Consider the following 22,904-nt stretch of genomic DNA (forward strand, 5'->3'; position numbering starts at 1 on the left):
TTGGTATCTTTGGCTGATGTTTGTTTAAAGATTTTACTGAAATTTCACTAACACGAGTGGCTGGCAAAGGTTTTCACTCCAAATCTGACACCAGCAATGGAGTGTGAACCTTTGACAAGGCTAGCCACTTGTGCTGGTGAAATATGAGAAATGTTGGTCAAACATCCCAAGACAGAAGCCGACAGGCAGTACATCAGTAACAACTTAACAGCTTTATCTCAGATTCATAGTGATAACCAAGCACTTATCTATGGTGATGAGGTTGCTATAGAAGTCATCTGGATTGGCATGACACAGTTGTTACATTACCATTGCTAACTCAGTTCAGCGGGTGTGAGTAGTCACAGAACCCTGCAGGTGATAACCTTTGTCATGTTCAAAATGTCATGCAAGATTTTGAAATCTGATCGATGACTGACTTTCACTTTTTTCATTGTTGCTTTGTATGTGACACACCAGTATTTGAACACTATATCCTCCACTTCTCTTGCAATTCCTGGCTCTTCGCAGACAATCTCATCATTCATTATTCAGACTTGTTTGCCCACGGTGAAAGTGCCTGCTCCACCTAAACACTGTGTCATATGATTGTGCACTATTACCATGCACTTTCACCAACTTAGTATGGATTGTTGTAGTGTTGTTTTCCCTGCAAATGCAGAAAATGAATGAACTTAGAATACTCCATGTTTCAGTGGACTGCACCATCTTCTTTTGGCTCCTCTAGTGGCTTTCTACAGTACTGTGGCACATGGATTTCCATTCGTGCCAAGACTTCAGGCATGGACCTGAAAACAAACAACTAATTAAGTATTTGACTTTTGCAGTAGCCACCAGAAAGATCGCGGGAGGTGCACATCGGCACGGCGCGTCACAGACAGTAGTTGCCGCGAATAGAGTCCCGTCCACCAGAGGGCACGCGAGAATTCGGCCGCGACCTCTGCCAGTAGAACAACAACAACAACAACTCAGGAGGCACGGGCCGTGGCCGTTCAGTTCACATCGGGCATGCCTATGAGACAGTTCTCGGTCTACTCTGAAGTGCGACGGAAAACGTGAACCGTGTTACTACACAATTGGCGACGAGTAGGGTCGTTCTTTCGCGTGTTGCGTCGTTGTTCCGGTTTCGCAGCTTATCCACGGCATGGAGGATTTAGTGCGGGTTTTGGTTGAGCAGCAGACGGAGCTCATGGCCACCATGAAACAAGTGCATCCGGCGTTGCTCTCCACGCCGTCTGCTCCAGCGCCGTTCCCTCCTCCCTTTCCCCCGTATGACGAGACGGCGGAGGATTGGGACGCGTATGAACATCGCCTTCGGCAGCATTTCCAGGCGTTTCATGTTGCCGATGCGGAGGTATGTCGTGCTCTTTTCTTGTCTTGGATATCTCCCTTGCTGTATCAAGTTTTGTGGCAGCTAGCGCCGTTGCAAGAACCCTCGTCCTTGTCTTTTGACGCATTGTGTTCATTACTGTCTTCATATTATCGCCGCCGCACACATGTTGTGACGGCTAGGGTCGAGTTCTATCAATGCAAGAAACAGCCCCATCAGTCTTACCGGGCGTGGGCCGCTACCCTGCACGGTCTTAGTCGCAAGTGTCATTTTTTCACGGAGCAGTCGCGCGAGTCGTATGCCCACGTTATGGTGCGCGACGTCATTGTTCGTTCGGCCCCTGATAGGGAGGTCCGGCAACGGGTCCTGCAGTTAGAAGATCCTTCCCTCGAGGAAGTCCTGTCCATTGCTCAATCATATGAAGTCTCTCACGCCGCCGGTCAACAGTTGGAAGCGTGGTGCGACATCGCGGCGGTTCAAGGCGGCGCGGCCGCGTCCACTGCGTCCGGGGTGGACGACTTGCGAGTGGTACAATCCGGCCTTTACGGCCGCTCCCGCACGGCGCATAAACAGAGTTCTGGCCGCCGGCCCCTGTTACCATTCCATGCGTCGTGCTATATACATCACGATCGGTCGGAGTGCCCCCAGTGTTGGGCCGTTTGTCGCAAATGTAATAAAAAAGGACACATTGCTAAAGTTTGCCACTCAGCCTCGAAAGAATCGAAGGAAGCAGTTACAGAGGACATGGACGTTGACATTCAGGAAGTTTCATCGGGCCAGGCTCCCGACGCATCAGCCCACAAACTCTTTATCGAAGTGTCGGTCCGGTCGCGCCGATTACAACTGCAAGTAGATATGGGCGCGGTGGTTTCTTTGTTGAATGCACAAACTTACTCCGACCTTGGGTCGCCCCCATTGGTGCCAGTTTACTGGCGTCTACGCGGTTATGGTAAACAGTTCATTCCCCTACTGGGTCAATTCACTACCAACGTGACTTACAAATCGGTCACTCGGCCTATTACTTTTATTGTTGTCAGTGATGCGAGCTCCGCTAACCTTTTTGGCTTGGATGCCTTTCAAGCTTTCGGGTTTTCTATCACTGACACCATACAGTTGGTCTCCGAAGACGTTCCCTATCAATCATTAGAATCTTTTATCTCTGACTTTCCGGATATCTTTGAGGAGGGTCTGGGGCGTGTTTCAGACTTTGAAGCTCACTTAACGTTGAAGGCGTCGGCTCGCCCGCGTTTTCTACGCGCGAGGCAGATCCCCTTGGCTCTCCGCCCTCAGGTAAAAGAAGAGCTAGACCGGCTGACAGCCCTAGAGGTCGTTCTTCCCATTTCTTCTAGTGAGTGGGCTTCGCCCCTCGTTATTGTCAGGAAACCCTCGGGAAAATTACGTCTTTGTGGCAATTTCAAGGCCACCATTAATTCCCAATTGGTGGTGGACACCTATCCTTTGCCTCGTGCTGACGAATTGTTCTCCGCCGTAGTGGGAGGCCAATATTTTTCGAAAATCGATCTTTCGGTGGCTTATCATCAGATACCTCTTGATGAGGACTCCAGACGGCTGGCGGTTGTCAACACCCTGTTTGGCCTTTACCAATACCAGCGGTTGGCCTTCGGAATATCCAGTGCTCCGGCGATATTCCAGTGTTATCTTGAGCACGTCACGTCGACAATCCCTCATTGTATTAATTACCTGGACGACATAACTGTCATGGGCCGCAGCACGAAGGAACACTTGCATAACCTTCGCACCCTCTTCCTCAAATTCTGGTCCGTGGGCTTGCGTTGCAACCTGCGTAAGTCAAACTTCTTCCAACCATCCATTGAGTATGTGGGCTACACAATCTCTCGGCACGGCGTCCAGCCGCTAGGAAGTTTGGTCCAAGGTATCGTCGACCTTCCGCAGCCTGCTTCGCTGAAGGAGTTACAAGCTTTTTTAGGCAAGATTGCCTATTACCACCGGTTCATTCCCAGGGCTTCCACCATCGCCCACCACCTGTACTGCCTTCTGCGCAAGGATGTTCCTTTTGATTGGTTGCCTGCATGCGAGCGAGTGTTCACTTCATTGAAAGGCCTCCTCACGTCAGCGCTGTGTTTGGCTACTTTTAACCCCCATAAGCCGTTGGTCCTGGCTACAGATGCTTCGCAGTATGGTGTAGGGGTGGTCCTGGCCCACCGCAACTCAGATGGTTCCGAGCAGCCACTGGCGTTTGTGTCTAAATCTCTTAGTCCCGCACAGGCCCATTACTCCCAGGTGGAAAAAGAGGCTTTGGCCATTGTCTACGCTGTTACCAAGTTTCACCCTTCCTTGTATGGCACGAAGTTTCAGTTAATCACTGACCATAAGCCATTAATATCGTTATTTGGCCCCGCCTCTCAGATTCCGGATAGGGTGGCCTACAGACTACAGCGCTGGGCCTTGTTCCTCTCTAAGTACCATTATGACATTCATTTTCGTCCTACCAGACAGCATGCCAACGCAGACGCTCTTTCCCGTCTTCCAGTGTGCCCGGATCCTAAGTTTGATCGAGAGCAGATTATGTGTTTTCATTTGGATGTGGCGTCCTGCCAAGCGGTTGATGGCTTCCCGATCACTAGTTCTAGAGTCGCCAGGGAAACTGCAGCTGACCCGGTTCTCCAGCAAGTGGTTCGCCTCATTCAGCAGGGGTCATCTTCCCGACCTCCAGGCCAGGCCTCGGACCCTCTTCGTAATTATTTTGTTCTACGAGACCGCCTCTCCGTCTTGGAAAGAGTTCTCCTTCTGGCTACCGATTATACAGCTCCTCGCGTGGTTGTTCCTGCAAGCTTGCGAAGGGAAGTCCTCACGTTATTACATGAGGGGCACTGGGGTGTTTCCCGTACTAAAACCTTGGCTTGCAGACATGTGTACTGGCCCGGTATTGACAGAGAAATTGAGCACTTGGTGGCCGCCTGTTCCCAGTGTGCGAGCCAACAGGTATCTCCCAGGTCAGCGTTCTCTTCATGGCCGCCTGCAACCCAGGCATGGGAACGTGTTCACATCGATTTTGCGGGCCCGTTTCTCAATTGCTTTTGGCTCATTGTCATTGATGCTTATTCCCGGTTTCCATATGTGGTTCGTTGCTCCCCAACCACTTCAGAGGTTGTAATCCAGGTACTAGTAAAAATCTTTTCTGTGGAAGGTCTGCCAGTCACCCTGGTCTCGGACAATGGACCTCAGTTTATGTCGCAGACCTTCCAGGATTTTTTTAGGCGCTTCAGTATTCGGCATGTTTGCTCTCCCCCCTTTCATCCTCAATCGAATGGGGAAGCCGAGCGCATGGTGCGCACGTTTAAGACACAGATGAAAAAGTATGAGCATGAATTTCCTGCGGAGGAGGCGTTGAAATTTTTCCTGACGGCATACCGGACCACACCTATGGGAGAACGCAGCCCCGCAGAGCTCCTCCACGGGCGCCAACCTAGGACTCTGCTGCACCTCCTTCGGCCCGGTCCTCGCCAGTCTTTGCAAAACAGAGTACCCGGCTTTCCACCGGGTATGTTGGTCTGGGCACATGGGTTTGGTTGCAATCCACGTTGGATACCGGCGGTGGTCCTGCGCCGAAATGGCCGCCGGCTCTATACCTTGCAGATGGGGGACCGGGAGGTACGTCGTCACCAAAATCAGCTTCGTTCACATTTGGGCCCCCACCCTCCGACCCCTCTGACACCGGCTTCCCCATTGCCGGCACCTGTGTTGCTTTTTCAGGGGACGCTACCACCCCTCCCCCCTGCGATTCCGCCGCACTGCGATGGCTCTCAGCCTTGGCAGCCTCCAGTCGCTCCAGCACCGGCATCGCCATCATTAGCGATGCCCCAGCGAGAGCCGGCCCCCCTCGCAGACCCGGTTTCTCAGCAGGCTGGTTCACCTGTGGTCGTCCCTTCCCCATGGTCCCCGACACTGGGTCTAGCCCCTCCCGGGGTGGACCAGGATCCAGAGTTCGACGGCCTGTCTCCCGTTCTGTCCCGGGTTCCGGTGATGGGACGACGGGGGCCTCTTCGTGTGGGTCACTTCCAGCTGTATTCGAAGGTTCCGGCTCGAGGGTTGGCAGATCCCCTCGACTCCAGCCTTCCGATGGACGTGGAGGTCGTCACTCCTGCACGACGCTCCACCTTCCGACGCAGTGGATCACAGTGGCTTCACCCCCCAAAGGAGGAGGAGGAGTGCAGTATCCACCAGAAAGATCGCGGGAGGCGCACATTGGCATGGCGCGTCACAGACGGTAGTTGCCGCGAATAGAGTCCCGTCCACCAGAGGGCATGCAAGAATTCGGCTGCGACCTCTGCCAGCGGAACAACAACAACAACTCAGGCAGCACGGGCCGTGCCCGTTCAGTTCACATCGGACATGCCTATGAGACAGTTCTAGGTCTACTCTGAAGTGCGACGGAAAACGTGAACCATGTTACTACAACTTTAATGACCTCTCAGACAAACAGAAGCTAAATGATGTCAAAGTTAGCATAAGGAGGGCTATGCGTGAAGCGTTCAGTGAATTCAAAAGTAAAATTCTATATACCGACTTGACAGAAAATCCTAGGAAGTTCTGGTCTTACGTTAAATCAGTAAATGGCTTGGAACAGCATATCCAGACACTCCGGGATGATGATGGCATTGAAACAGAGGAGGACACGCGTAAAGCTGAAATACTAAACACCTTTTTCCAAAGCTGTTTCACAGGGGAAGACCGCACTGCAGTTCCTTCTCTAAATCCTCACACAAACGAAAAAATGGCTGACATCGAAATAAGTGTCCAAGGAATAGAAAAGCAACTGGAATCACTCAACAGAGGAAAGTCCACTGGACCTGACAGGATACCAATTCAATTTTACACAGAGTACGCGAAAGAACTTGCCCCCCTTCTAACAGCCGTGTACCGCAAGTCTCTAGAGGAACGGAAGGTTCCAAATGACTGGAAAAGAGCACAGGTAGTCCCAGTCTTCAAGAAGGGTCATGAAGCAGATGCGCAAAACTATAGACCTATATCTCTGACGTCGATCTGTTGTAGAATTTTAGAACATGTTTTTTGCTCGCGTATCATATCGTTTCTGGAAACCCAGAATCTACTCTGTAGGAATCAACATGGATTCCGGAAACAGCGATCGTGTGAGACCCAACTCGCTTTATTTGTTCATGAGACCCAGAAAATATTAGATACAGGCTCCCAGGTAGATGCTATTGTCCTTGACTTCCGGAAGGCGTTCGATATAGTTCCGCACTGTCGCCTGATAAACAAAGTAAGAGCCTACGGAATATCAGACCAGCTGTGTGGCTGGATTGAAGAGTTTTTAGCAAACAGAACACAGCATGTTGTTCTCAATGGAGAGACGCCTACAGACGTTAAAGTAACGTCTGGCGTACCACAAGGGAGTGTTATGGGACCATTGCTTTTCACAATATATATAAATGACCTAGTAGATAGTGTCGGAAGTTCCACGCGGCTTTTCACGGATGATGCTGTAGTATACAGAGAAGTTGCAGCATTAGAAAATTGTAGCGAAATGCAGGAAGATCCGCAGAGGATAGGCACTTAGTGCAGGGAGTGGCAATTGATCCTTAACATAGACAAATGTAATGTATTGCGAATACATAGAAAGAAGGATCCTTTATTGTATGATAATATGATAGTGGAACAAACACTGGTAGCAGGTACTTCTGTAAAATATCTGGGAGTATGCATACGGAACGATTTGAAGTGGAATGATCATATAAAATTAATTGTTGGTAAGGCGGGTACCAGGTTGAGATTCATTGGGAGAGTCCTTAGAAAAATGTAGTCCATCAACAAAGGAGGTGGCTTACAAAACACTCGTTCGACCTATACTTGAGTATTGCTCACCAGTGTGGGATCCGTACCAGATCGGGTTGACAGAGGAAATAGAGAAGATCCAAAGAAGAGCGGCGCATTTTGTCACAGGGTTATTTGGTAAGCGTGATAGCGTTACAGAGATGTTTGGCAAACTCAAGTGGCAGACTCTGCAAGAGAGGCGCTCTGCATCGCGGTGTAGCTTGCTGTCCAGGTTTCGAGAGGTTGCGTTTCTGCATGAGGTATCAAATATATTGCTTCCCCCTACTTATACCTCCCGAGGAGATCACGAATGTAAAATTAGAGAGATTTGAGCATGCACAGAGGCTTTCCGGCAGTCGTTCTTCCCACGAACCATACGCGACTGGAACAGGAAAGGGAGGTAATGACAGTGACACGTAAAGTGCCCTCCGCCACACACCGTTGGGTGGCTTGCGGAGTATAAATGTAGATGTAGATGTACTCCTTGTTTTTTACAAGCTCTGGAAATGATACCACAGAAATAGCTCTGTGAGAGGCAGGTGGCCTTCATTCTTTGTGCTCTTAATTTTCAAAAGAAAATAAAGTTTCTTATCTGGAAACCATCAGTGAAATGCACCTCTTCTGTTTAACACTTTGTTCATAGTAACTCATCTTCAGGTACGGCCTGCACTCTTTCAGAGCTTCAAACACATTGTTTTCTACTGTTCTGGGATGAGACTGATTTAGTGAGTGTATTGGTTATTGCGCTAGAATGACATTCAATGGGTCTTTTGAATAGGCATTTCCATTTTCCTACCTGTTTCTTCATTAATCCAAAATGTTGCTCCAACTTTTATGACATTAATGCCAGTAGTACATGAAACCTTAATGTTTCTTGCATTAGCTATGGGATCAATAAGAGTACCTGTGCACATCTTGTGGAGAATGTTTATCTTGGATGTGTGGATGGATATGTGTGTGTGTGTGTGTGTGTGCGCGCGAGTGTATACCCGTCCTTTTTTCCCCCAAGGTAAGTCTTTCCGCTCCCGGGATTGGAATGACTCCTTACCCTCTCCCTTAAAACCCACATCCTTTCGTCTTTCCCTCTCCTTCGCTCTTTCCTGATGAGGCAACAGTTTGTTGCGAAAGCTTGAATTTTGTGTGTATGTTTGTGTTTGTTTGTGTGTCTGTCGACCTGCCAGCACTTTCATTTGGTAAGTCACATCATCTTTGTTTTTAGATATATTTTTCCTACGTGGAATGTTTCCCTCTCTCTCTCTCTCTCTCTCTCTATATATATATATATATATATATATATATATATATATATGTGTGTGTGTGTCTGTCGACCTGCCAGCACTTTCATTTGGTAAGTCACATCATCTTTGTTTTTAGATATATTTTTCCTACGTGGAATGTTTCCCTATATATATATATATATATATATATATATATATATATATATATATATATAATTTTAGAGGGAAACACTCCACGTGGGAAAAATATATCTGAAAACAAAGATGATGTGACTTACCGAACGAAAGCGCTGGCAGGTCGATAGACACACAAACAAACACAAACACACACACAAAATTCAAGCTTTCGCAACAAACTGTTGCCTCATCATCTTTCCTGATGAGGCAACAGTTTGTTGCGAAAGCTTGAATTTTGTGTGTGTGTTTGTGTTTGTTTGTGTTTGTTTGTGTGTCTATCGACCTGCCAGCGCTTCCGTTCGGTAAGTCACATCATCTTTGTTTTCAGAGATATATATATATATATATATATATATATATATATATATATATATATATATATATCACTCCACGTGGGAAAAATATATCTGAAAACAAAGATGATATGACTTACCGAACGAAAGCGCTGGCAGGTCGATATATATATATATATATATATATATATATATATATATGTGTGTGTGTGTGTGTGTGTGTGTGTGTGTGTGTTTTTTGTCTAATTCAGAGGAAAGCCTTTTGGCTGAAAGTTGCTTGTTTAGCAATTATTTTGCTGTGCCTGTCTGTGACAACTTCTCCGATGTATGGTGAGTAGCAATCTGTCTTTTTCATAATATTGTCATTATTCCACCCTGGATTTTTCATTTTTTGCTTTTAAATTCATTTAATTAACATTACTGATAAACATAAACAATGCTTTCTAAAAGACTTGTACACTAGGTGTAATCCGCTGGGATCAAATAACACTACATAGTGACCCACACAATTCTGTAAACTATAGTACTAGTAAGAACTGTACTAACTGAGGGTAAGACACGAAGTGACTTGAAACTGCTAATGGGAAAATAAGAACTCTATCATCACAAAAGGCAGCTGTCTCCAGTCATTTCTGGAAACTTTTATCTGTTACAATCTAAATGTTCCACTTCCATAATAGACAAAAGTTTCATGCTAAGTAGTTTTCAGAACTAAGTTTCCAATTGGTCTGCAAAGAACAATTTACCATCACTGTCAACAAAATTCTTCTGAGCTGTTGATCACATTATCAGTCTTTAACATTGTCTGACATTTTGGCCACTATTGCAAGTGGCCTTCCTCAGTGCTTTATCGAGCAAGGTGGTGCAGTGGTTAGCACATTGGACTCGCATTCGGGAGGACGACGGTTCAATACCGCGTCCGACCATCCTGATTTAGGTTTTCCATGATTTCCCTAAACTGCTCCAGGTAAATGGCAAATGCCGGGGTGGTTCCTTTGAAAGGGCATGGCCGACTTCTTTCCCCATCCTTCCCTAATCTGATGAGACTGATGACCTCGCTGTCTGGTCTCCTCCCTCAAAACAACCCAACTCCTCAATGCTTTGTGCTGAGCTGACTGCTGAATGAGAGAGACTTTAGATCTTATGTAGTAGTAGAGGAAGCTGTTTGCGTAATTTTATAGGGTGCTTGAGGATAGGAGGAGTGGTCTTGGGCATTCTTTATTGGTCTTTATTCCTTGTGATTGGTGGATAAAGACATGCTTGATTGGTGTTTACATTATTTCTTGCCATTGGTGGAAACAGGTTAATTCGAAATGGGGTGCAGCTGTGGCATAGCCCTGTTTACTTGTTGGGTGCAACGTGTGGGCTGTGGCACACCTGCACTCTGTGTACATGCAACCAATGCGGTCTCCCACATGCCTGTGTGAGTGGCTTTGTGCATGCTGTCTTCCCATATATTTTCACTGCTGGTAGCCAGAACAGCGGAAGCCTATACCCATACTTTCTATTAATGATTATGGGCCGCTTGGCTAGTTCTATTGCCTCTCCAACTTCCTCAGTGTAAATGTCTGTTTCTCCATTACACAGGCTTCACAGAATCTTATCTCTTTATTGCGCTCATCCTGGTGTTCTGCCACCACTGACCTGGTGTGTTGTCCTAGACAGATATATCTTTCATGCTCTGCAGTTCGTGTGCTGATTGGCTGTCCCATCTCACCAACATACACCAGTCCACACTAGCAACCGATTTTGATTTTGTAGTCTCTTGTTGTGTTTAGTTTGTTGACTGCATCTTATGTTGAGCCTAGAACATCTTTTATTTTGTTATTATTCTGAAAGATTGACTTGGTACAGGCTCGGTGGAGAATTTTGCCCACACGTTCTAACGCTTTGGATGACTTCAAGTGTACAATAATTAACAATATTTCATCTGTTCTTTTTTTTCTACTACAATAGTCAAAGTTATAAAACAGCATAGAATACATAAACACTCTTTGTGCTTTCACTATGACTTCCATGGCGCGACCAGCAAACACTTGTCGGTGCCGTTCGACCGCCATGTCTACGGTCTTCTTAATACACACTTTGGACATGCACACACAGACAGGCAACTCGCAATAGATAGACTCTCTCACACTTATGTTTAAAATATCATGCGTTCGAAACAGTAGAAGACTGAGTGATTCTAGAATTGACTTGGAAACTCTCAAAGCACTACATATCCCCCCCCCCCCCCCCTCAGATCAAACACATGATATACCTTTTTCACACCAACAGTCCTTTCTTTCTGAAAGTAGGAAAGACTTCTGCGATAGAAGTATGTGAATATGGAAAGAGGGAAAAAATAGATAGTCCCTCAAATGAGAAGTAAGAAAGGAAATAAATAGAAATGGTTTCTAAGATTGAGGAACAGAAAGAAGATAGCCCCAAAGACTGGAAACCCTTTCCACGCCCCTTCCCCAGGATCCCAACCCCACAGGTACTTGAGTGAGAAGCCAGAAGAGGTTTGATGTTAAATTGTCTCCTACAGAATGGACATTCCCATCTTCACCCTTGAGGTCCCTGAAGGAAATCTTAGCAACCCTATGGAAATGGTAAATGATGCAGAATCACTCACACTTGTTCATGAGGGTTGTTTGAAGGGTGTGGTGTGTGTTTTGTGTTAGTTGTGATTTGTGTGTTCTTGTAAACCTTGCTGTTATCTCAGTACCCACCCCTTTCAAACTGATACAAACCCTCCCATCAACATCATATTTCATAAAAGGTATAAGATATTTTGTACAAAGTAGAAAATCATATGCTATAGTATCATCATTATTTAATTAGTCATCCAATATTATATGTTCTGCTAACATAATATTCACTTCTGTTCATTAAGACAAATATGCGTTAGGAAATATAAATGTGAACTCTGGTCTGAGTGTGGCGGTACATCTGTCAAAGAATAACGCGGTTGTTCTAAGGCCAGCTCAGCGAGGACGGAAACCTCATGTAGAGCAAAACAGGCAAAAGCTGGCTTGACTGTATTGCAGTCTGAGAATAGTATTCCCATGACCGAGGGAGATACAAACTAACCAGGCACCTAATATATCCTGTCCCAAGGCTGTGCCAAATGACTGAGATCGGAGACAACATGTGTACAAATTTCAACCTCATCCTGCAGCCGAGCAAAGTCAGGACATCTAACTGACTGGGACAAGAAAATCTCTTGCCATGAGCAATTTTGGATGATGTAATCACAAATTCTCACTGGTATGGTTTTTTCCAGTACCTATAAATGTGGGATGATAGAATAGTTTATGAATTTGGGGGAATTCAGTGCAGAAAAATTATTACTGAAGAAACACCGAAAACAACTCAGGGACCTGAAGGTCGTCACTCTGCCCATTAACTAAGAATGTTAACGTCCCTGGGGGAAATAAAACTTTATGTCTTTCACATTGTACTTTCCCTTTTCTGATCCAGTTGTAGGATCCACTAAAAATAACGTCTTGGGATGGATTACCGTTTGTACTCGTGGTATGGTCCTTCATATTTTTGGAAAAACTTCTGTGTTTCTTTCTTCATGGCAGAGCTTTGAAGATATTGCTTTATAAGAACTAGGTCATTGACCTTGTTGTGAGGTTCTACAGCTTTCTCATTCTGCTTACTCATCCTTTGCTGGACCTCCTCAACTAAATTCTTAGAAATGATTTCCTGGTTTAATTCATAATTGACACTTGGTTGTTCAGGCCAACTAAAATATTTAATGAGAGGTTCTCCTACAAAAGGTTTGCCTGTTATTTCTAAAGGTGATAACCCCTGTTGACAAATGTGGTAATTCATTTAGAATAAGTTCAAAGTCTTCAATTTTTGTTGCCCATAAAGTATGTTTTTCATGGCAGTAAGTCCAGCATAATTTCCCAATTTCTTTCATAACTCTTTCACATGGATTCAAGGACAGATTATAGTTGGATATTAATGCTTGATGAATACCTTCCCAAGCTAGAAACTCTTTCTAAATTCCTTACTCACGAACTGTGGTCCATTACCAGTGAGAAACCGTTTTGGTTTACCTACCTCCAGAAAGTAGTATTGTAAACAGTGTATCACTGTTTGGGTATTTGCTCTTTTGATTGGGTATAGTTTAACATATTTTGACCAACACTTTATGATAACCAAAATGTATGACATTCCTCCCTTTTCTTTTTGAATTGGTCCAAAAAAAATCTGCTGCTGTGAGAACTTAGGGATAATCAAATACATTTTGTACTTAACACGAGTATTATTCTCTTTCACCTTCTGACAGATTTCACAGGTTCTAATTAAAAATGCTACTTTATGCCCCACCTTCTTAAAATAATAAAAATTATTCATATGAGCTATACATTTTTTTTTATTCCGAAGTGTCCATATCCTGTATGAACATACCCCACAAGTGCATCTTCCATTACCTTAGGAATGCATGAGCACCATTGTTGCGATGTCAAGCTGCCTTTCAAAAACAAATTATGACCTATAATTTTCCATTTTCCTACTTGATTAGGAGGTAAGGAATTTCGAATACACATAGAAAACATTTCTGTAAAATAGGGATCGTGATGGATATTTTCCATTATTCTCTGAGCCATCTCTTGTAATCTGATGTTCAGATGTTTTAATCACTTAAAATTAATTGCAAATATAACACCGGGTCCTTCCATGCGTTTTAATTCTTCCATGCCTATGGGTAACCTAGACAAAGCATCCGGTACAATATTCTTGGACCTTTTACATATTGTATCCTAATATAATATTCCTGTAGGAAAAGCATCCAGTGCATTAACGTACTATGTAATAAATGACAACTCATTAGAAAAGATAAAGCTTGATGATCTGTACAAATGTGGATATCTGAACCACATATTAATGTTTGAAATTTTTGGATACTTCCTACAATTGCTAACGGTTCTTTTTCATCAGCCATGTAATTTAACTCATGTTTGTTCAGACTACGGCTAGCAAAAGCTATGGTTCAGTGTTCTACGTGATTTAGATCCCACTCTCCTTGGAAAAGTTCTGCTGCAATATCATAATCAGATGCATCTGTTAAAATTTTAAATGCTTCGCCCATAACCAGATGATGTAATATGGGTGACTCAACAAGTGCTATTTTGACGTTTTCAGATGCTTCATTCACCTCTTTATCCCAAATCCATTGTACTCCATTCCTTAATAAACTTAAAATTTTCAGGTCATTCATTTCTTGCCCTCTTATGTACCATCGATAGTATCCGGCCATTCCTATAACTCCCTTCAGCTGTCTTACATTTCTAGGATGTGGACATTCTTTAATAGCTTTGATGCATTCAGGGTCCGGTCTAATTCCCTGCACCCCTACCATATGCCCTAAAAACTTAAACTCTTGACACGCAGAATATGATTTCGATAGCATCACCGTAATACCTTTCTCTTTAAATTTTTTCAGGGTCTTACACAATGTTATACAATGTTCTTCCCAAGAAGGTGATATTATCAGGATGTCATCTACATATATTATTAAATCCTTCAAGAAATCTCTCCCTAATGCTTCATCCAGCACATGTATAAATATGGATACAGAAATATGAAATCTGAATGGCAATACATTGAAATGGTATGATTTCCCACCAAACAAAAATGCTGCATACTTCTTTGATTCTTGATGTAACCTAATTTGCCAATATCCCGCAGTCAGGTCCATCATGCTGAAAAACCTTGCTTTCTCAAATTTGGATAACAATTCATCAATGTTAATGGGTCTGTCTCTTTCTGTCTCTATATGCTTATTCATCCGTGCGTCTAACACTAATCATACTCCACCTGTAGTTTTCTTCACCTCAACCAAAGAGTTATTCAGATGCTGGAGCTACGTTCTATTATATTTTTATTAATCATTTTGTTGATTTCCCTAACTGCTTCTTTCAAACTTACCAGTATTGGAAACACTACGATGTTCGGTGACCCCTTGTACATATGGTAATAGGGCTATGTCCTGTGCAGCCATCTACTCTTCCCTTTGGCTTCATCCTTTTTCACCGTGTTTTATTTATTATATTCTTACCGTAACCATTGGCTACAAAAATGGATGTGAGGTTTCATAGTTCTGCCTTCAGGTGTTTGTCATCACTGGTCCTGTGGGTCCTCCCAGTTAAAGTGTGAAGGATGGACTTCTTCTGCGTAAGATGATGGTGGGAGAAGTTGTGGAGGTACCTGTCTGTGCTGGTGGTTTTTCTGTATACTCTGTGGCCAAGTTTATCATGAGGTTTACGGTAAACTTCCACGTCGAGGAAAGGCAGCATCCCATTCTTTTCAATCTCCATAGTAAACTGCATTTTACTACGCTGTTGACTGAGATGTTGGTGGAACTGCTGTAGTTCCTCCTTTCCACTTGACTAGATGATGAAGCTATCATCAACATATCAGAGCCAGCAATCAGGGCGTAATGGTGAGGGCCAGAGAGCTGTTTCTTCAAATGCCTCCATGAAGATGTTTGCTGCAATAGGCGAGATAGGGGAACCCATAGCTACACCATCCATCTATTCATAAATCTCCCCTTTCCACCTTAAATAGGTGGTTGCTAAACAGTGGCACACTAGTTTGTAGATGCCACGTACCACACTTTCCTCTAAGATGGTCATCATGTCTGACACTGGTGGTACGTTCATGAATAGAAACTTCACATCAAAACTAACCATCAGATCTGTAGCTAAGACACAGCTGATAGCTACAAGTATGTGTATAGCTAAAAAGTTAGGAAAAAGCTTACAATCTACAATCAGCGTGTATAATCAATTTGGATGTATGGAAGCAAAGCGTTCTCATTAATGTGCAAACGGTTCGATAACTAGAGTGGTTCAGAGAGGAATTCAGAGTTCAATGTTGGTGATTACAAGGGCAGGCAACAATAAGACAGATTACGAGACACACTGGAATTGGAGGCGTGTTTATGATTCAAATGAAATGAAATGGAGACAGGAAGGACATTAAACAGGAGAATGTAAGAACAAAGGAAGTAGTTTGTTTCGTTTCAACAGATAAAGAAAGATGAAAGTCATCACGTGGGTAAATGACATTAGAAAACAGCCAATGGAATGTGTATAGCTAAAAAAAAATCAGGAAAAATTCTAGAGGGGGCATTTATCCAACAGTGGATACTGAATGCATAATGAAGGCTATGAGTGAATCTGTTTTAAAGGATGTAGCATAAGCTTAATTATCACAGATTTTTATGAAACATTTCTGTTGTTGAAGACAGCATTAATATGAGAAATGTACGAGAATAATTATTAAGTGATACTTTTTTTCCTCTGCATGGCTGTATTTAATAAGCAAAAATGAACAGCTGATTTTGTCCTGTACAGCCATTTTCAAGTATCCATCTGTAAAGATAAACTTTGTTGTTGTTGTTGTTGACATCTTCTGTCTGAATATTGGTTTGATGCAGCTCTCCATGCTACTCTATCCTGTACAAACCTCTTCATCTTTCTGAATCTGTTTACTGTATTCATCTCAAGGTCTCCCTCTATGATATTTACCCCCATGCTTCCCTCCAGTACTAAATTGGTGATTCCTTGATCATCAGAATGTGTCTGTCCTATCAACCGATACCTTCTTCTAGTCAGGTTGTGCCACAAATTTCTTTTCTTCTCAGTTTCATTCAGTATCTCCTCATAAGCTACATGATCTGCCTGCGCATGCTTCTGTAGCACCACATTTGTAAAGATGCTGTTCTCTTTTTGTCTAAACTGTTTATCCTCCATGTTTCACTTTCGTACATGTCTACTCTCCATACAAATATTTTCAGGAAGGACTTCCTAACATTTAAATCTATATTCATTGTTAGAAAATTTCTCTTCTTTAGAAACACTTCTCTTGCCATTGGCAGTCTACATTTTATATCCTTCCTACTTCTGCCATGAGCAGTTATTTTTCTGCCCAGATACCAAAACTCATTTACTACTTTTAGTAACTCATTTCTTAATCAGATTTCCTCAGCATCAACTGATTTAATGTGACTACACTTGATTACTGTTATTTTGCTTTTGTTAATGTTCGTCTTGTATCCCACTTTCAAGACACTGTCCAGTCCGTTCAACTGCTCTTCTAAGTCCTTTGCTGTCTCTGATATAATTACTATGTCATTGGAAAACCTCAAAGTTTCCGTTTCTTCTCCCTTAACTTTAATTCCTAAACCAATCCTCCCCCCCCCCCCCCCCTTCTCCCGCTCTGCTCAATGTACAGATTGAATAATGTCGGTAATAAGATGCAATGCTGTCTCACTCCTTTCTCAACCACTGCATCTTTTTCATGCCCCTTAACTCTTATAACAGTTGTCTGTTTTCTGTACAAGTTGTAAATAGCCTTGTGCACCCTATATTTTAACCCCGGTACCTTCAGAACTTCTAGGAGAGTGCTCAGTTAACATTGTCAGAAGATTTCTTTAAGTCTCCAAATGCCACAAACATATGTTTGCCTTTCCTTAATCTATATTCTAAGATAAGTTGTAGGGTCAGTACAGCGTTGCATGTTCCCACATTTCTCTGGAATCCAAATCTTCAACAAGGGCATCTTCTACCAGTTTTTCTATTCTTCTGTAAAGAATTTGTGTTAGTATTTTGCAGCCATGACTTATCAGACTGGTAGTTCGGTCATATTCCCACCTGTCAGCATCTTCTTTTTTTGGAATTCAAATTATTACATTCTTCTTGAAGTCTGAGGGTATTTTTCCTATCTCATACATTTTGTACACAAGATGGAAGAGTTTTGTCATGGCTGGCTCACTCAAGGCTGTCAGTAGTTCTGATGGAATGTCATCTACTCCCGGGACCTTGTTTAGACTTAGGTCAGGCAGCAGCTGCCAGCCAAGATAAGATCAGCGGTGGGGAAGTAACCTATTTTGTGACGTTTGACTAGTTCCTAACAAGTAGCAAATTATTTAGTCTCACCTGCATGCTTTGTTAGTTTAGTTTTTGAATGTATGTGTGTTAATCTTATGTATTAGACACAGTTCATATGTTTTCATCAGTGTCTCCAGTAGAAGTCTGCAGCTCGTGTCAATAGTCCTTTGTTTGCCTATGTAGTATAGTAGTTCATGGTCTTTAGTATAGATTGGGTCTGTGTTTGCTGTGTGTGAATACAAGCCAAGTTGTTGACACTTTGCTCTCAGCTCCAGGCTGTGTTGACATCAGTTACACAGCTTGAGGCTGCAGTGCATGGGCATCACTGTTGTGGGGCAGCTGTGGGAATCCAACACACATCAGCATGACCCATGAGTCCACTGATCAATCTGTACCGGTGGTCAGCCCACATTGAAGTTGACACCTCACCCACGTTCGAGTGGGAGATCACCTCAGGGTGCGGCAGACTTCTCGGGGCGGCTGAACGTAAGGCCTCCCAAGTGTAGCAAACAGGTTCCCGGTGCTGTCTGTAGTTGACACTGTCCCTCAACCAGATGCAGTTGCTCGTCCTGTTTCAGAGGAAACCTCTCAGTCTGCAATATCTGAGCAGTCACAGAGGGTGGGATTATTGGCTTTAATGTTAGGTGTGTTATGGGTCCCCTTAGAAATATGGCTGCCAAGGAAGGAGAAAAAGTCAGTGTGCACTCTGTGGGCATACTGGGTGGAGTGTTTCCAGAGTGGAACGGGTCCTTCTGGATGCCATGAAAAGAGCACAGGGTGCAGCTAACTGCAGGTGGTGACTCCTGCCGGTACCAGTGATTTATGCCACTTTGGATCAAAGAGATTCTCCCTGGTTTTGAGCAGATATCACCATTTGCAGTATAGTCGACAGGACCGATTGCAGACCTCTGGGACAGAACCGAGTCGAGGGTCTCAACCAGAGGCTCACACAGTTCTGTGACCGGGTACACTGCAGATTCCTTGACTTGCGCCATAGGGAGGTGGCGTTTTTGGTTCTACTAAATAGGCAAGGAGTTCACTATTTGCAGGAGGTGGCTACAAGGGGTTACGGGGGCTGTGTGGCATGGGCTGGGCAGTTTTTTAGGTTAGAGGGTCTCGTGGAAACACAAAAAGGTCTTCAGTCTCAAAGGCTGCAGGACAAACAGAGGAAGAACTTAGATATAGGAACCATCACTATAACAGTTGTAAATTGTCATAGCTGTGTTGGCAAAGTACCAGAGTTCCAACCTCTAATAGAAAAACAAATCATTATAGGCACTGAAAGCTGGCTAAAACCGGGGTTAAGTGCAGCTGAAATTTTTGCAAAGGATCTAAATGTGGTCAGAAAGGACAGGCTAAATACAGCTGGTGGTGCCATGTTTATTGCTGTTAGAAGGGGTTTTATCTTGTAGCAGAACTGAAGTAGGTAGTTCTTGTGAGTTAGTATGGGTAGAGGCCATTCTTGGCAATCAGAATAAAATAGTAATTGGATCCTTTTACTGACCTCCCAACTCAGATGTTACAATTGCTGAGAGCTTCAAAGAAAACTTGTGTCTAATTTCAAACACGTGCCAGATTCATGCAATCATAGTTGTTAATGACTTCAATTTACCCTCGATATGTTGGCACAAATACATGTTTAAATCCAAAATTCTGCTGCACACTTTCTCTGAAAATTATTTCAAGCTGTTAGTTCTTGAGCCCACATGAACAGTAAATAGTTGTAGAAACACACTGGACGTCTTAGCAACAAATAATATGGAGCCTATAATGAGCATCAAAAGTGATACAGAGGTTAGTGAATACACGTTTGTCGTAGACGGACTCAATTTTGTAACTCCCAAATCCAACAAAAATAAACAAAAAATATATCTATTCAAAAAAGCAGATAAAAATTTGCTTGGCGCCTTCCTGAGAGACAATCTCCAGTACTTCCAAGTAAACAATGTAACTGTAGACCAAATGTGTCTTGAATTCAAAGAAATATAATTGACAGCAATTGAGAGATTTATGCCAAATAAGTTAACAAAAGGTGGAATTGCTCCCACATGATACACAAAACAGGTCAGAACACTGTTGCAGGAACAACGAAAAATGCATGAGAAATTTAAACGAATGCAAAATCCCCAAGATTGGCGATCTTTTACAACGGTTCGAAATTCCTACACCAAAGAAGATGAAGTAAATATTCCAAAACTCGAATCAAGAACAGCTGACAACATGAGTAACTTAGAAATAGATATCCTCGGAGTAGTGAAGCAACTTAAATCACTTAATGAAAGCAAGTCTTCCGATCCAGACTGTAGACCAATTAGGTTCCTTTCAGAGTATGCTGATGCAATAGCTCCATACTTAACGATCATGTATGACCACTCGTTCGACAAAAGATCCATACACAAAGATTGGAAAGCTGCACAGCTCACACCAATATTCAAGAAAGGCAATAGGAGTAATCTACTAAATTATAGGCCCATATTATTAACATTGATGCACAGCAGCAATTTGGAACATATATTGTGTTTGAACCTTAAGAATTACCTTGAAGAGAACGGACTGTTGACACATTCAACATGGATTTAGGAAACATTGTTCTTTTGAAACACAACTACCCCTTTATTCACACGAAGTTTTGAGTGCTGTCAACAAGGAATTTGCAATTGATTCTTCGTTTCTAGATTTCCAGGAAGCCTTTGACACTGTACCTCACTAGCGGCTTGTAATGCAATTGCGTGCTTATGAAATATTGTCTCATTTATGGGACAGGATTCATAAATTCCTGTCAGAGAGGTCACAGCCGTCTTAGATTGTTTGCAGATGATGCTGTCGTTAATCATGTTGTAAAGTCATCAGAAGATCAAAACAAATTGCAAAATGGTTTATAAGAAATATCTGTATGGTGCGAAAATTAGCAATTAACCCTAAATAATGAAAAGTGTGATGTCATCCATATGAGTGTGCAGTGCTACGTGGCTTTATGCTTAATTACAGACTTACTATTTTTTTAGTTGATTTGTTATCACCACGTAACACCCGCTGTTTACATCCTCCTTCATTGCTGAGCGATGTATCACTTTTCGTTCTGACGCCGCAACTCTTCCTTTCCTATATCTTTACTAGTTTTTAGCTATATAAATGATGAACTATTGGTTTTGCCGTTTAACAATTTTTTAATAACTGTGGAAGTATTACAGGCATCGGGTCCCACCTAATGTGTCACCCGCCTGTCCGTTTTACATGAACCTTTCAAGACCCGATTGATCTGTTTACAAAGAGAAAGCAGAATATTTCTTCCTTTGACGTTGTCCAACAACGACCTAGGAAGCTCGATGCCCTTGCGGCGTAGGCTCTTCCATGGCTTGCGGTAGTTTGCAGCATTTGTTTTATTCCTTGCCCACTTGCCCCTACGTTGAACTTTCGTGGTGATCGTTGGGCAACGTTTTCCACGTTATCTGCAACATAAACAAACTTTCTTCCCATAGTATTTCTGAAAACCCAAAAACAAACTTAAAGGACATAATAATAATAACTGTTCTTACAATTATTCGCCTAAGTCTTGGTCGATTTAATGAGGGGTGGGACAGGCCTAAGCCTTGTGACGCCACAAGTGCTAAAAGGAATCCATTATACAACAGTTGCACAATAAATCATTCAAATCTAAATGCCATCTGCACAACTAAATGCCAAAGAATTAAGATTACAAACTACTTAAATTTGAAAGAACACACACAAAAATGTTGTGAGGAAGGCGAAGCAAAGACTGGATTTTATTGGCGGAATTCTTAGAAGATGCAACAGATCTACTAAGAAGACTGCCATCATTATGCTTGTCCATCCTCTTTTGGAGTACTGGTGCACAGTGTGGAATCTTTACCAGATAGGATTAATGGAGTACATCACAAGAGTTCAAAGAAGGGCAGCACATTTTGTTTTGTTGAGAAATAGGATGGACATCATTAAAACAAAGGCATTTCTTGCTATTGCAAGATCTTCTCTCAAAATTTCAATCACCATCTTTCTCCTTCGAATGCAAAAATATTTTGTTGATACCAGCCTACATAAGGAGAAACAATCATCATCATAAATTAAGGGAAATCAGAGTTCGCACGTAAAGATATAAGTGTTCAATTTTCCACATGCTGCTCAAGAACGGAACAATAGAGAATTATTGTGAAGATGGTTTGGTGAATCTACTGCCAGGCATTTAAGTGTGATTAGCAGAGTATTTGTGTAGATGTAGATGCAGATGCAAATGAGGTCTTTCAGTGCTCTGTCAAATTCTTTTCACAGTATGATACCTCTGATCTCATCTTCATCTACATCCTCTTCCATTTCTGTAATACTGCCTTCAAGTTTATCTCCGTTGTATAGACCCTCTATGTACTCCTTCCACCTTTCAGCTTTCCCTTCTTTGATTAGCACCGGTTTTCCATCTAAACTCTTGATATTTGTGCAGCTGTGTCACTTTTCTCCAAAGGCCTCTTTAATTTTCCTGTTGGTGGTATCTATCTTTCCCTGAGTGAAATACATTTCTAAATCCTTACATTTGTCCTCTGGGCATTCCTACTAAGCCATTTTGCATTTCCTGTCAATCTCATTTTTTAGACGTTTATATTCCATTTTACTTGCTTCATTTGCTGCATTTTTATTTTTGTATTTTCTCTTTTCATCAGTTAAATTCAATATCTCCTGTGTTATCCAAGGGTTTTTACTAGACCTTGTCTCTTTGTCTATTTGATCCTCTACTGCCTTCACTATTTCATCTCTCAAAGATACTCATTTGTTGTCTATTACATTCCTTTCCCCTGTTTTAATCAATTGTTGCCTTATCTTCCCTCTGAAACACTGAGCAATTTCTCGTTGTTTCAAATTATCCAGGTTCCATCTCCTTAATTTCCTACCTTTTTGCGATTTCTTTAGTTTTGTCTACAGTTCATAACCAATAAATTGTGGTCAGAGACCACATCTGCACCTGAAAATGTCTTACTTTTTAATGTCTGGTTCCTAAATCTCTGTGTTCCCATTTTATAGTCAAAAGCTCCTGATGTCTCCAGGTCTCTTCCACATACACAGCTTTAGTTCCTGATTCTTAAACCAAGTATTAGTGATGATTAAATTATGCTTTCTGCAAACTTCTGCCAGGTGACTTCCTCTTTCA

General features: G+C 42.8%; 1 protein-coding gene across 6 annotated transcripts in view; it reads left to right on the plus strand.

Moving 5' to 3' along the window:
* LOC126236284 (diacylglycerol kinase epsilon) overlaps positions 1-22,904 on the plus strand; it is a 200,266-nt gene that overhangs the window by 163,342 nt on the left and 14,020 nt on the right. The window lies entirely within an intron of this gene.

Source organism: Schistocerca nitens, chromosome 2 (assembly GCF_023898315.1).
Source record: "Schistocerca nitens isolate TAMUIC-IGC-003100 chromosome 2, iqSchNite1.1, whole genome shotgun sequence".
NCBI lineage: Eukaryota > Metazoa > Arthropoda > Insecta > Orthoptera > Acrididae > Schistocerca > Schistocerca nitens.